Below are 13,926 nucleotides of genomic sequence, written 5' to 3' on the forward strand. Positions count from 1 at the left end.
TTTCTTAGATACAGACCCAAAACTGCTCACATTACTCCAAGCGAAGCCTCACCTGTACTTTAAGAAGCCTCAACATTATATCCTTGGTTTTATATTCTATTCCTTTCGAAATGAACAGTAACTTCACATTTGCATTCATCACCACCAACTCAACCTGCAAATTAACCTTCAGGGAATCCTACATGAGGACACCCAAATCCCTTTGCACTTCAGATTTTTAAATTTTCTCTCCATTTAGAAAAGTCTTTTTTATTCCTTCTACCAAATGCATGACCATACACTTCTTGTCACTGTAATCCATCTGCCACTTCTTTGCCCATTTTTGTAATCTAAGTCCTGCTGTAGCCTTTCTGCTTCCTCAAAACTCCCTGATCCTCCACCTATCTTTGTATTGTATACAAACTTATCCACAAAGCAAGCCATCAATTCTTTCAATCCAAATCATTGACATATAATGCAAAATGAAGCAATTCCAAAACAGATACCTGTGGAACACTAGTTAATGGCAGCCAACCAGAAAAGCCTCCCTTAATTCCCACTCCTTTCTTCCTGTCAATCTGCAAATGCTCTATCCATGCTCGTATCTTTCCTGTAATATCATGGGCTCTTAACTACTTAAGCAACCTCATGTGTGGCACCTTGCAAGGGTTTCTCAAAATCCAAGTACACAACATCTACCAATTCTCCTTAGTCAATCCTGCTTGTTATTTCTTCAAAGTCATCCAACAGATTGACAAGATTTCCTCTTAAGGAAACCATGCTGACTACAGCCTATTTTATTGTGTGCCTGTAAGTACCCCGAAACCACATTCTTAGCAAATGACTCCAACATCTACCGAACAGCTCAGCTCAGACTAACTGGCCTGTAATTTCAAACAAGAGAAAATCTGCAGAAGCTGGAAATCCAAGCAACACACACAAAATGCTGGAAGAACTCAGCAGGTCAGGCAGTATCTATGGAAAACAGTACAGTCAACGTTTTGGGCCGAGATCCTTCAGCAAGACTAATTTCCTGTCTTCTGCCACTCTCCCTTCTTGAAGACTGGAATGACATTTGCAATTCTCTTGTCCCCCAGAACCATGCCAGAATTAATTGATTCTTGAAATATCATTACTAATGCCTCCACAATCTCTTCAGTCACTTCCTTCACAACCCTGGGTTGTAGACCATCTGGTTCAGGTGACTTCAGACCTTTCAATTTCCCATGAATCTTCTCCCTAGTAATAGCAACTTAGCACTTCTGGTCCCAGACATTCTCGAACTTTCAGCATATTGCTAATGTCCACAGTAAAGATTAATGCAAAATACTTACCCAGTTCATTCACCATTTGTGTCCCCCATTACTACTTTGATTTTTAGTTGCCTTCTGTCAGTTTTTAAAAAGCTTCCCAATCCTCTGACTTCCCACTAATTGTCAGCTGTGGTTGCATCAGCCTGCCTTTAGAATACCACTACTTCTTTGGGATTTAAAGATCCAGCACTTTCTGAACTGCTCCCAGAACTTACAGCCACTGCTGTTCTGCCATCGTCCCTGCTAGTGTTCCCTCCAAATCAATTTTGGCCATCTCCTCTCTCATGCCTCTGTAATTCCCCTTACTGTAATAATAATACATCCGACTTTGGCTTTTCCTCAAATTGCAGGGTGAATTCTATCATGTGATGATCACAGGGCCCCCAAGGGCTCCTATACCTTAAGCTCTCTAATCAATTCTGGTTAATTTCTCAATACCCAACTTGTCTACATTAAATCCATCTGCTTTTTTTCAGCCCATTTTTTCAGCTGGCCCAGATCCTGCTCTGACAGCCTTCTGCACTGTCCACTACACCCCCAATAATGGTGTAATCCACACCTGCTGGTCTAGTTTACCACATTATCATCCAGATCATTGATATAGATGACAAGCAACAATGGACCCAGCACCAATTCCTGGAGCACATCACTGGTCACAGGATTCCACTTAGAGAGGCAACCATCTACTACCACAAACAACAGAAAATCTGCAGATGCTGAAAATCCAAGCAACACACGCAAAATGCTGGAGGAATTCAACATGACTTTGATCATAATCGTTCAGAACATTTAGGGCTGGGCAACAATTGGCTTTGGTGAAATCCACAGCTTGTCAATATCTGAAAAGACTGAAATGAGTTGTGGCATACTAACTCCTTTTCCAAACACTCTTTAAATATATTATGGCATCCTGTCACTACCCTGCTTTCAGAGAGTCAGTTGTGACAGACCTATCATAAATTATCTAAAGAGGAGTGGAGACCATTATAGATCAACTATGATCTTACTGAATGGTTTGAAAGGCCTGATGGCCTGTTCTTGCTCCTTTTTTTTTGCAATTTTGTTTTTGTCTCTAATCCTTCTACCAATTATGTTAGGTCTATACCCTAACTTTTGTCAAATGTTCAGGTAAGTCTGGGTTTAAAGTTTCTGCAGCACTGCAACTGAATTTAGCTTCTTTGCCAGTAGAGGATGCTGTCCTCCTGCATATCCAGAAGAAATCTCTTATCAACAACTCAGTACTTATCAAGGTCAGAGACACAGGAATAGAATTAAGCTATTCAGTCCACAAGTCTGCTCCATAATATACCGACTCTGCTGGTTCTCAAACCCATCTTTGAATTACTTGGTCACAGATGGGTAGAAGTTTAATATGAGATTCATTGCACTACAAATCCCACAATAACTCTCCCTGACTAACCTGCAGGCCTGTAATAGAAAGAGAAACGTGGATGGAAGATTTACAAATATAGAGCCTTTCATGTCAACTTCAAGCTGTGCAATGTGTCAATGAAGTACTGAAGTGTTGAAAACTTTTGTGTCCCACCTTTTCCCACAAACAGCACTACCTTATGTGTTCTGATAACATTGGTTGTGAGATAACTATTGGCCAGGTCCCTGGGGATCAGACACCTGCTCTCCTTGAAAGCCATGGGACTTTTTTCACCCCAGCTGAAATAACAGAGTGTAGGTCTAACATCTTACCTGAAAGACAGCTACTGTACTCCTTCAGTCCTGAAGCATCAGCTGTGATCTCAACTTCGTGACATCTGAACCTTTTTCCTGTCCTTGGCTATCGTACCATACTCCAGCGCATTTTCAAAGTAATAGAAATGTTAAAAAGCTATTAAAATTGAAGCAAATGTAATTTAAAAATCTAAAGTTTATTACAGCAGTTAATGCTTTATTATTTCAAATTCACATTTGGCTCCCAATTGCCTAGAAATGAAGGATTTCATGTTCACCAGTTCTATCTTTTCAGCTATTTACACATTTAGATACTAATACTTGCTGAATATGGAGTTTAAATAGTTTAACAAAATGTCAATGTTCAATTATTCCCCTTTTGGTAAACAATCTTCTGATTTAAGATGGCACTGGTGAATCACAGTGACTTCTGGCTGCTGGCTAACAAAACGAAATAACTAAATACTTGTTAATCACTCCATCCCTGGTAAATGATCACCACAAACGAAGTCTGTAACTTCCCTGTGGACTTGGATGCAATATGATGTGACAAAACTGAGGCGAGGCCATGGTTCCATCACCGAGAACAAGGAAGACCCAAAGTTCGGCCAATTTAAGCGCCAGGATGAGTCAGAAAGGGGGTACAGACTGTATCAAGGTGGCAGGATCCAAACCCCAGAGTGTATCAAAGTGACTGGTTGCGATGATTGGACGATTTAAGCGATGGGCCAGGTTGAAAAGGTCAGGGTGTCAGGACTGGAGGCAAGGGTTGAGCTGGTTCAGTTCCATTCTGCGCTGAACTAAGGATCAATGGATAGACAATGTAGACTTCTGTTCGGAACGCTATATGCTTGCATTTAGTGTTTGCCTAGTTTTTCTCTCTCTGCACGTTCAGTGTCCGATGACATTCTATTTTTATGGGTTTTTGGGGGGTTTCTGTGTTTTGTGTCTGCCTGTTAGGAGGCAAATCAAGGTTGTATAATGTATACATACTGAACTTTGATCATGTCGGAGATCGATCCAAAATTGAAGAGCAGCGCCCCTTGCTGGTTGGAACATGGATCAGCATAGCAGAGGAACAGGCCCTTCAGCCCACAATTTTCAAAGTTAAAAGTAAATTTATTATCAAGGTACATATACGACCCTGAGATTCTTTTCTTGCGGGCATTCATACTACAAGGAACGCAATGAATGAAGGACCACACCCAACAGGATGGACAACCACTGTGCAAAAAAGAAACAACAAACTGTGGAAATACAAATGAAATAAGACGACCACAAGACGAGGAGCAGTATCATCATGGCTGATTTATTATCCCTCTCAACCCCATTCTCCTGCCTTCTTCCCGTAACCTTTAAACACCCTGACTAACCAATAACCTATCAATCTCTGCTTTAAGTATAATAATAAATAAATAAATAAGTGCAACTCTCACTTCGGCTAGCGGCCTAACATAGGGATGATAGCCCCCCCCCCCAGCCCCAGCCCGGAAATCTCGTTTCGGTGGATGCTGCGCGATGTGTCCCCTGTTACAAATCAGTACTACGAAATAACAAACAGAAGACTATATGCAATTAAACGATTGAGCTTTGTAATTCTTAATTTGACTATATGGTTAGTAAAGAAAACTAATAAAGAAAAAGGGCCCATTCTCATGAAACAGTCTAATGCGCAGGGTTGGAGCTCACTGATAAGGCCGTTCGTCCACCATTGACCTCCTCCGATCATCACTGACATTCGGACCCTCGCTCCAACTCCACTCTGCCCAACGCCTACCAGTTCTCTCCATTTGCATCTCCTCTCCTCATCTCTCCCTGGCAAGAGAACCACAAATTCCCGGCTCCCAGACACACAAGACAGAACATCCCGCTCATTGGCTAGCATGCCCCGTTATCTCTAGTCATAACCCAAACGCTGCTGCTACAGAGAAACCATTACCTCAGCAGTGGAACATTACAGAGAAGCCATTACATCAGCAGTGAAATCTTACAGCGTGCTACATAAGCAATAAATATCAAGAACATGAGATGAAGAGTTGTGGAAATGAGTTCAAGAGCCTGATTGTTGAGGGGTAATAAGACATACGAGCAGAATTAGGTCATTCAGCCCATCGAGTCAGCTCCACTATGTCCTATGGTAACTGGTCCTGAACCTAATTGTGCTGGTCTGGAGGCACCTGCACCTTCTTCCTGATGACAGCAGTGAGGAGAGAGCATGGCCTGTGTGGTGGGAGACCTTGATGATGGATGCTGCTTTCCTGTGACAGCCCTCTCTATGGATGTGCTCAATGGTGGGGAGGGCTTTACTACTACTTTTTGTAGGCTTTTGCGTACAAGGGTATCAATGTTTCCATACTAGGCTGTCATGCAGCCAGTCAATATACTGTCCATCACACATCTAAATAAGTTTGTCAAAGTTTTAGATAACATGCTGAATCTTCGCAGACTTCCAAGAAAGTAGAGGCACTGCTATGCTTTCTTGCTAATAGTACTTATGAGCTGGACTGAGAACAGATCCACTTGAAATAATAAAACTTTAAGTATTTAAAGTTGCTGACCCTGTCCACCTCTGATCTCCTGATGAGGACAGGCTCATGGATCTCCAGTTTCCTCCCTCTGAAGTCAACAATCAGCCTCTTGGCTTTGCTGACATTGAGTGAGAGGTTCCTGTTGTGGCACCACTCAGCCAGATTTTTAATCTCCCTCCTATACACTAATTGTCACCACCTTTGATTCAGCCAACGAGAGTGGTGTCATCAGCAAAATTAAATATGGCATCAGAGTCGTGCTTAGCCTCACAGTCGTAAGTATAAAGCCAGAAGAGGATGATAAAATGGACGCTTGACCTTATAATCTATTTGTTATGTCTTTGCACCTTATTGTCTGTCTACACTGTACTAACCCCATATGTTTAGCACTTTATTCTGCATTGTGTTGTTGTTTTCCCCCATATTACCTCAATGCACCGTTGTGATGTAATGATCTGTAAGGATGACATGCAAGACAAAGAATTTCATCGTTACTCAGCACTAATGCTCGGCAGCTCCCCTACTTCCTTAGGAGTCTGCAGAAATTCAGCATAACATCTAAAACTTTCACAAACTTCTATAGATGTGTGGTGGAGAGTATATTGACTGGCTGCATCACAGCCTGGTGTGGAAACACCAATGCCCTTGAATGGAAAATCCTACAAAAAGTAGTGGACATTGGTCAATCCACCATTGAGCACATCTGCATGAAACTGCCACGGGAAAGCAGCATCCACCATCAGGGAGGCCCACCACCCAGGACTTGCTCTCTTCTCGCTACTGCCATCAGGAAGGTGGTACAGGAGCCTCACAACTCACACTGTCAGATTCAGGAGTGGTCATTACCCCTCAACCATCAGGCTCTTGAAACAAAAGGAAAAACTTCACTCAACTTCACATGCCCCAACATTGAAATGTTCTCACATATGTTCAAGGAATCTTCATCATGTTTTCAATCTTTATTGCTTACTTATTTATTTTTACTATTTCTTTCGTTTTGTATTTTCAGTTTGTTGTGTTCTGCACTCTGGTTGAACGCCCTAATTGTGCGTGTTTTCATTGATTCTGTTATAGTTGTTATCCTATAGATTTATTGAGTATGCTCACAAGAAAATGAATCTCATGGTTGTATGTGGTGACATTCATGTATTTTGATAATAAATTTACTTTAAAAAGACAATAATAAACCAATTTAGCTATGGTTAATAAAATAGTAAATGAGACAGTACTTATCAACCAATCACTAAACGCCTCCATCATCACCCCCACAGTGCTTTCCAGACATTCAACATTCTACATCAGAGAACCTTAAATGCATGTTTTCTAATATTTAGACATTTTAACCCTGGGATAAGGATATAATTACTATCCATGTCTCTAACAATCTTATCAAGTCTCCCTCCTCTTCTGCAACTGTGGAGAAAACACCCTGAGTTTGTTCAACCTCTCCTCATAGCACACACTCTCTAATCCAGGCAGCATCTTCGTAAACCTCTCCAAAACCTCAACACATTTGGTTGGGTTGAGTTGTTCTCCAATCTTGGCAACTTACTTGCAACAGTATATCAACAGTATATAATGGGGTGGTCAGAATGGAGTGCAATACTTCAGATGCAGCCTAGTCATAGTTTTGTAAAGACATAAAGTAACTTCATGATTCTTGAACTCAGTAATTGACTAATAAAAGCAAACAGTTTGTAATGAAAATATTTTAAAATTTGAAACTTGTTCTTTTTTTGATTCAGATGTGTCCATAAACAAAGGAGCCACTGTACGCTTATTAAAGGTTACAAGGCGGTTAGTGGCGGGAGGAGAAGATGGCAGCGCGATGCAGCGCGCACAGCTCTCCGGTGAAATTATATCGTATCTGTTAAATAGGGGCTGTGGACAATTCTGATTTGATGGAGACAGACGTGAAAGCACAGAGGAACATCTGGAGAAATTTCTGAAATAGAAAACATAGAAACATAGAAAATAGGTGCAGGAGTAGGCCATTCGGCCCTTCGAGCCTGCACCACCATTTATTATGATCATGGCTGATCATCCAACTCAGAACCCCGCCCCAGCCTTCCCTCCATACCCCCTGACCCCCGTAGCCACAAGGGCCATATCTAACTCCCTCTTAAATATAGCCAACGAACCGGCCTCAACAGTTTCCTGTGGCAGAGAATTCCACAGATTCACCACTCTGTGTGAAGAAGTTTTTCCTAATCTCGGTCCTAAAAGGCTTCCCCTCTATCCTCAAACGGTGGCCCCTCGTTCTGGACTTCCCCAACATCAGGAACAATCTTCCTGCATCTAGCCTGTCCAATCCCTTTAGGATCTTATACGTTTCAATCAGATCCCCCCTCAATCTTCTAAATTTCAACGAGTACAAGCCCAGTTCATCCAGTCTTTCTTCATATGAAAGTCCTGTCATCCCAGGAATCAATCTGGTGAACCTTCTTTGTACTCCCTCTATGGCAAAGATGTCATAGAAATGCCCGGTTCGCTGCCGCTGCTACTGTGCGATCGAGAATCTTCCAGAGGGAAGGCTCCAAAATCCCCTGTTTTGCCTGCTGCTGGCGACCGAGGCTGAGGTCGAAGCGTTCGGATAGAGATGATGCTCGGTACTCGGTGTCGGAGGGCTGATCAGAGCTCGAAGTTTTCGGACGACTCAGAGTCAGACTGTGGTTGGGCATGGCAGGGAGAGTTTTTTTCCCTCTCCCGTCTGTGTGAGATGTGGGACTTTCAAGAGACTTTGAACTTTTTCCTGAGCAATGGCCTGTTCTTCATCAAGTTATGGTATTGTTCCACTGTTGTAACTATATGTTATAATTATGTGTTTTTTGTTAGTTTTTCAGTCCTGGTCTGTCCTGTGTTTCTGTGATATCACACCGGAGGAATATTGTATCATTTCTTAATGCATGCATTACTAAATGACAATAAAAGAGGACTGCGTGTCCTCATAATCTAATAAGAAAATACATCAGTTATATGAAAAGTAAACTATAGTAAGAAAAATGCTTAGTAAACTAGAAGAGGCAAAATAATACTCATCAACCAATTACTAAACCACTCGACACAATATACAGCTGCAGGGAACCACAATTGTCTGACAGCTTTTCCAATCTCACTCTCTCCCCACTCCTTTCAACGTCCTTGTCTCTATTTCCAGCCCTTAGCATTAGTCCCGATCCAGCCTAACAGGAGATTCCCATTTGCACAAAAGGCTGTTTCTTTTATACCCTTCAAGACCCCTTACTCTAACATTTTCCCAGACAAACATTTTTCACCATCACCTACTCTCAAGACTGTAGACTCGTACTCACACTAAATTCTCAAAACATTGATGTGGCCTGGTTCCCTTGTTCTTTCTCAAAACATTCCCACTTTAGAGACCAACACCATTTTGTATTACAAACTTCCATTTTGTTTTGCGCATTTTAGCATGCCTAGTTTGACTCTTTCCTTTCACCTACCCTATCAAGTTGTGCAGCCACCTACGGGGAGCTATGAAGTTGGACCTTCAGTAGTGTTATTCTTACTTTCCTTCTTCAACAATGGAAGGACATTAGTTGAGGCTAGAGAGGACACTAACTTCTTCGTCAAGACTCTAGCAATCTCATTCTTGCCTTTTGCATCGTCTCTGGTTCAAATCCTGGACCCCCCTCCCCAATAGAACCATGGCAGTACTTTCATCAGAAGACGGCAGCACTTCAAGGAGATGGCTCACCACCAGCTTCTCAGTATTGATTAGGGATGGGAAATGATTTCTAACCTCACCAATGATGCCCAGGTGCTAAAAGTAAATTAAATCAATGATTTCAATAAGTTATTTGGATTTGGATAGAGGCATACAAGAAATACAAAACTTCAGGAGGTCAAAGTAAAATGGTGACAGATGTAACTGACCAAAGGAAAAACACAAAAGGATTTTGTGAGGCACAATCGTGTAGTGGTTAGCACAACACTTTACAGTACCAATGACCCGGGTTCAATTGCCGCTGCTGTCTGTAAGGAGTTTGTACGTTCTCCCTGTGACCATGTGGGTTTCCTCCAGGTGCTCCGGTTTCCTCCCACAGTCCAAAGACATACAGGTTGGTAGGTTAATTGGTCATTGTAAATTGTCCCGTGATTAGGCTAGGATTCAATCGGGAGATTGCTGGGTAGTGCGGTTCAAAGGGTCAGAAGGACTGTATCTCAATAAAATAAATTGATTAACGGTACATATTTTTGAAAAGGCATAGAAAGGCGTTGATGATCAGAGACTAAGGATTTCAAATACAAAATTGCCTGTAAGTTAATTCAGCAATAAATCAACACATGTTGAATTTCAAAAAAGGGTTTCAAAAAAAAATCATACAAGAATAATAATTATTGATACATTCAGATACAACTGTGAGTAACGTCTTGTTTAGGATGATTTATACCACTACAAGTAGATATTCACTGTCCAGAGCCGGGAGGGTGGGGGGAGGCTTTCTTTTTGCCGAGCTTAACTTTCTAAACACAGCAGAGATTAAGGGGTTGATTTTGAGTAAGATAAACTTCCACCCAATATTCTTTATACAGCTTCTTGTCATAAAGAGAGCATATAACGGAGCAAAAATTAGTGGGAAGTTAGAGGATTGGAAAGCTTTTTTAAAAAATCAACAGAAGGCAACTAAAAAAGCCATTAAAGTAAAAATGGAATACAAAAGTAAGCTAGCCAATAATATTAAAGAAGATACCAAAAGTTTCTTCAGATACAGAGTGTAAAAGAGAAGCGAGAGTCGATATTGGATCACTGGAAAATGATGCTGGAGAAGTAGTAATGGGGGACAACAAAATGACAGATCAACTGGATAGCATTTTGCAACAGTCTTCACTGTGGAAGACACTAGCAGCATGGTGGAAGTTCCAGGTGTCAGAGTTCATGAAGTATATGAAGTTACCACAACTAGAGAGGAAGTTCTTGGGAAATTAGAATACCTGAAGATGGATAAATCACCTGGTCCAGTTGGCATACACCTCAGAGTTCTGAAAGAGGTGGCTGAAGAGATTGTGGAGGCTTTAGTAATGATCTTTCAAAAATCACTAGATTCTGGAATTGCTCCAGAAGACTAGAAAATTGCAAATACCACTCCAAGAAGGGAGAGAGGCAGAAGAAAGGAAACTATAGGCCAGTAGGTCTGATCTCGGTGGTTGGGAAGATGTTGGAGTCAGTTATTAAGGATGCGGACTCAGGGTACTGGGAGGCACATGATAAAATAGGCCATAGTCCACGTGGTTTCCTCAAGGGAAAATCTTGCCTGACAAATCTGTTGGAAATTTTTGAAGAAATAACAAGCAGGGTAGACAAAGGAGATTTGGTTGATGTTGTGTACTTGGATTTTCAGAAGGCCTTTGACAAGGTGCCACACATGAGGCTGCTTAACAAGCTACGAGCCCATGGTATTACAAGAAAGATTCTAGCATGGATGAAGCAGTGGCTGATTGGCAGGAGGCGAAGAGTGGGAATAAAGGGAACCTTTTCCTGCTGGCTGCTGGTGAATAGTGGTGTTCCACAGGGACCTATGTTGGGTCTGATTCTTTTTACATTATATGTCAATGATTTGGATGATGGAATTGACAGCTTTGTTGCAAAGTTTGCAGACGGTATGAAGATAGATGGAAGGACAGGTAGTTTTGAGGAAGTAGAGAGGCCACAGAAGGACTTAGACAAATTAGGAGAATGGGCAAAAGAAATGGCAGATGGAATACAGTGTTGGAAAGTGTATGGTCATGTACTTTGGTAGAAGAAATAAAAGCGTAAACTATTTTGTAAATGGAAATTCAAAAAATGGAGGTGCAAAGGGACTTCACAGTTCTCGTACAGGATTCCCTAAAGGTTAATTTGCAGGTTGAGTCTGTGGTGAGGAATGCAAATGCAATGTTAGCATTCATTTCAAGAGGACTAGAATATTCAAGCAAGGATATAATGTTGAGACTTTATAAAGCACTAGCCTCACTTGGAGTATTGAGAGCAGATTTGGGCCCCATATCTTAGAAAGGATGTGCTGAAACTGCAGAAGGTTCAAAGGAGGTTCATGAAAATGATTCCAGGATTGAATGGCTTGTCATATGAAGAGTGTTTGATGGCTCTGGGCCTGTATTTACTGGAATTCAGAAGAATGGTGGGAGAGTCTAAGACCAGAGGGACAACTTTTTAGAACAGAGCTAAGGAGGAATTTCTTTAGCCAAAGGGTGGTCAATCTGTGGAATTCTTTGCCACAGGCAGCTGTGGAGGCCACGTCTTCATGTATATTTAAGGCAGAAGATGATAGATCGATTGGTCTGGCCATGAAGGGTTGTGGGGAGAAGGCAGGAGATTGAAGGTGAGAGGGAAATGGATTAGCCATGATGAAATGGCAGAGCAGAGCTGATGGGCCAAATGGTCCAATTCTGCTCCTATATCTTATGGCTATGGTCTTATGGAGGCTTCAGTTTTTAACATAAATGTCAAGCAATCAGTTTGAAGTTAAAAGGACAGCTTTATAAACAAACACACTTTCTGTAGAACACAGGGTGCTGGTTCTCAGCACCTGGACTGACTTCTCAAGAGTTTTAGTGTAAAACTAGGGGATTATGCAATTGGGCTTGTTTCATACCAGACAATGTGGCTAAATTATTTAGTTCAAGGAGGTCAGATTGATAGTATCACCTAGCACATTAAAATAGCTGATCTGTTAATAGCTGGAAGGTTCTCATGCTTAAAGAGAACCTTCTTTAATGTGCTTTAGTAATCCACAGCATTATTTGTGGGAATCAGGAATTGTGTCTGAAAAAGCTTTTAGACCATTTGTGTAAAAAAAAAGCAGTTTAAATGTGGAGAGCAGTCACTCACATTAGGAATGGTTAAGTGACATCAAGAATAACCCAAACATGGGATGAAGTAGAGTCACAGAAAAGTAAAACAGAGAAATGGGCCCTTCGGCCCATCTAGTTCATGCTGAAACTATTTAAATTGCCTACTCCCGTCAGCCTGCACTGGGGCCATAGCCCTCCGTACCCCTCCCATCCATGTACCTATCCAAACTTCTCTTAAACATTGAAATCGAGCTCACATGCACCACTTGGGCTGGCACCTTGTTCCACACAAGTAGAACCCATTCCTCTGCCTTCAATTTCTGCATCAGTTGTCTGTCTTTTTAGCTTGTAGGAATTGTATCTGTGTTTTAAATCACATTGGGTTTTAGAAATCACTTGTAATTTTGGAAATCTTTTATGATAGAAATCCCCAGAGTTTTAAATGTTTTTAGGAATGTTATCTAAATTTAAATGTGTATCACTTAAAGTAAATGAACAACGTTTAATCTACTTTCCTAGCTGGAAGTACCTTCTCCTTGTGGGGAGGGAAGGGGAAGGGGAAGGGGAAGGGGAAGGGGAAGGGGAAGGGGAAGGGGAAGGGGAAGGGGAAGGGGAAGGGGAAGGGGAAGGGGAAGGGGAAGGGGAAGGGGAAGGGGAAGGGGAAGGGGAAGGGGAAGGGGAAGGGGAAGGGGAAGGGGAAGGGGAAGGGGAAGGGGAAGGGGAAGGGGAAGGGGAAGGGGAAGGGGAAGGGGAAGGGGAAGGGGAAGGGGAAGGGGAAGGGGAAGGGGAAGGGGAAGGGGAAGGGGAAGGGGAAGGGGAAGGGGAAGGGGAAGGGGAAGGGGAAGGGGAAAACCCACCACTAAAATCGTGGGTAATGACAGCTAAACTCGCCATGGAGAATAAACAGGGAAGTGAACCGATAGTTACAGTATTGCTCCCTTTAGTAAGGGTACCTGTAGCTACCTATATGGTATAGGGTTTAAAGTCTTTGTTTGAGTTTAGAACTTTGTGGTCAGCAAACCCAATACCATTACAGTTAAAGCTATTGCATTGTTGACCAGGAATGATGAAAGGGTGCTAGACATAAAAATGAGAAAATTTGAGAGGAACTGGGTCCATCTCCTATTGAATGGAAATGGAACAGAACACAAAGTTATGATATGAAAGGCTACTTCCTCCAATTTGGTTGTCAATGATAAGGCAAGCAGTTTTTGACAAATGTCTTTAAGCAGGGCATCATTGAAGCTTGGAGCAAGACAGTGAAAGATCAATGGGCCATTATTTGGAGGTCTTGAGCACTACTCCAGAAATGAACTCAAATCCCAAAATAGCAGAGGAAATTTTGCATTTATATGAAGTTGTGTGTCATATCAAAGGTGGCAATGAATCAGCATACAGGAGAGAAAATGAAAATTTGCCTGAGAGGTGTCATAATGATAACTTCTCACTCAATGTCAAGGAACTTATTGTGGATTTCAGAAGGAAAGCAGAGGTCCATGAGCCAATCCTCACTGGAGGATCAGAGAGGGAAGAGGGTCAGTAGCTTTAAATTCCTGGGTGTCACTATCTCAGAGGATCTGTCCTGGACCCATCATATAAATGTACTTGCA

The 13,926-nt window shown here is 41.9% G+C and overlaps 1 protein-coding gene across 4 annotated transcripts in view; it reads left to right on the plus strand.

Annotated features, from left to right (window-relative positions):
* Positions 1–8,442, plus strand: part of rps6kl1 (ribosomal protein S6 kinase-like 1) — a 77,566-nt gene extending 69,124 nt beyond the window's left edge. For 3 of the 4 annotated variants that reach the window (XM_063043897.1, XM_063043877.1, XM_063043887.1), the window contains exon 13: positions 7,252–8,436. The gene's annotated coding sequence lies outside the window, so the exon portion shown is untranslated. Of the gene's footprint in view, positions 1–7,251 lie in introns of all 4 variants that reach the window. The other variant, XM_063043901.1, reaches the window with a different exon arrangement.
* The last annotated feature ends 5,484 nt before the right edge of the window (positions 8,443–13,926 follow it).

Source organism: Mobula hypostoma, chromosome 1 (assembly GCF_963921235.1).
Source record: "Mobula hypostoma chromosome 1, sMobHyp1.1, whole genome shotgun sequence".
In the NCBI taxonomy this organism is placed as follows: domain Eukaryota; kingdom Metazoa; phylum Chordata; class Chondrichthyes; order Myliobatiformes; family Myliobatidae; genus Mobula; species Mobula hypostoma.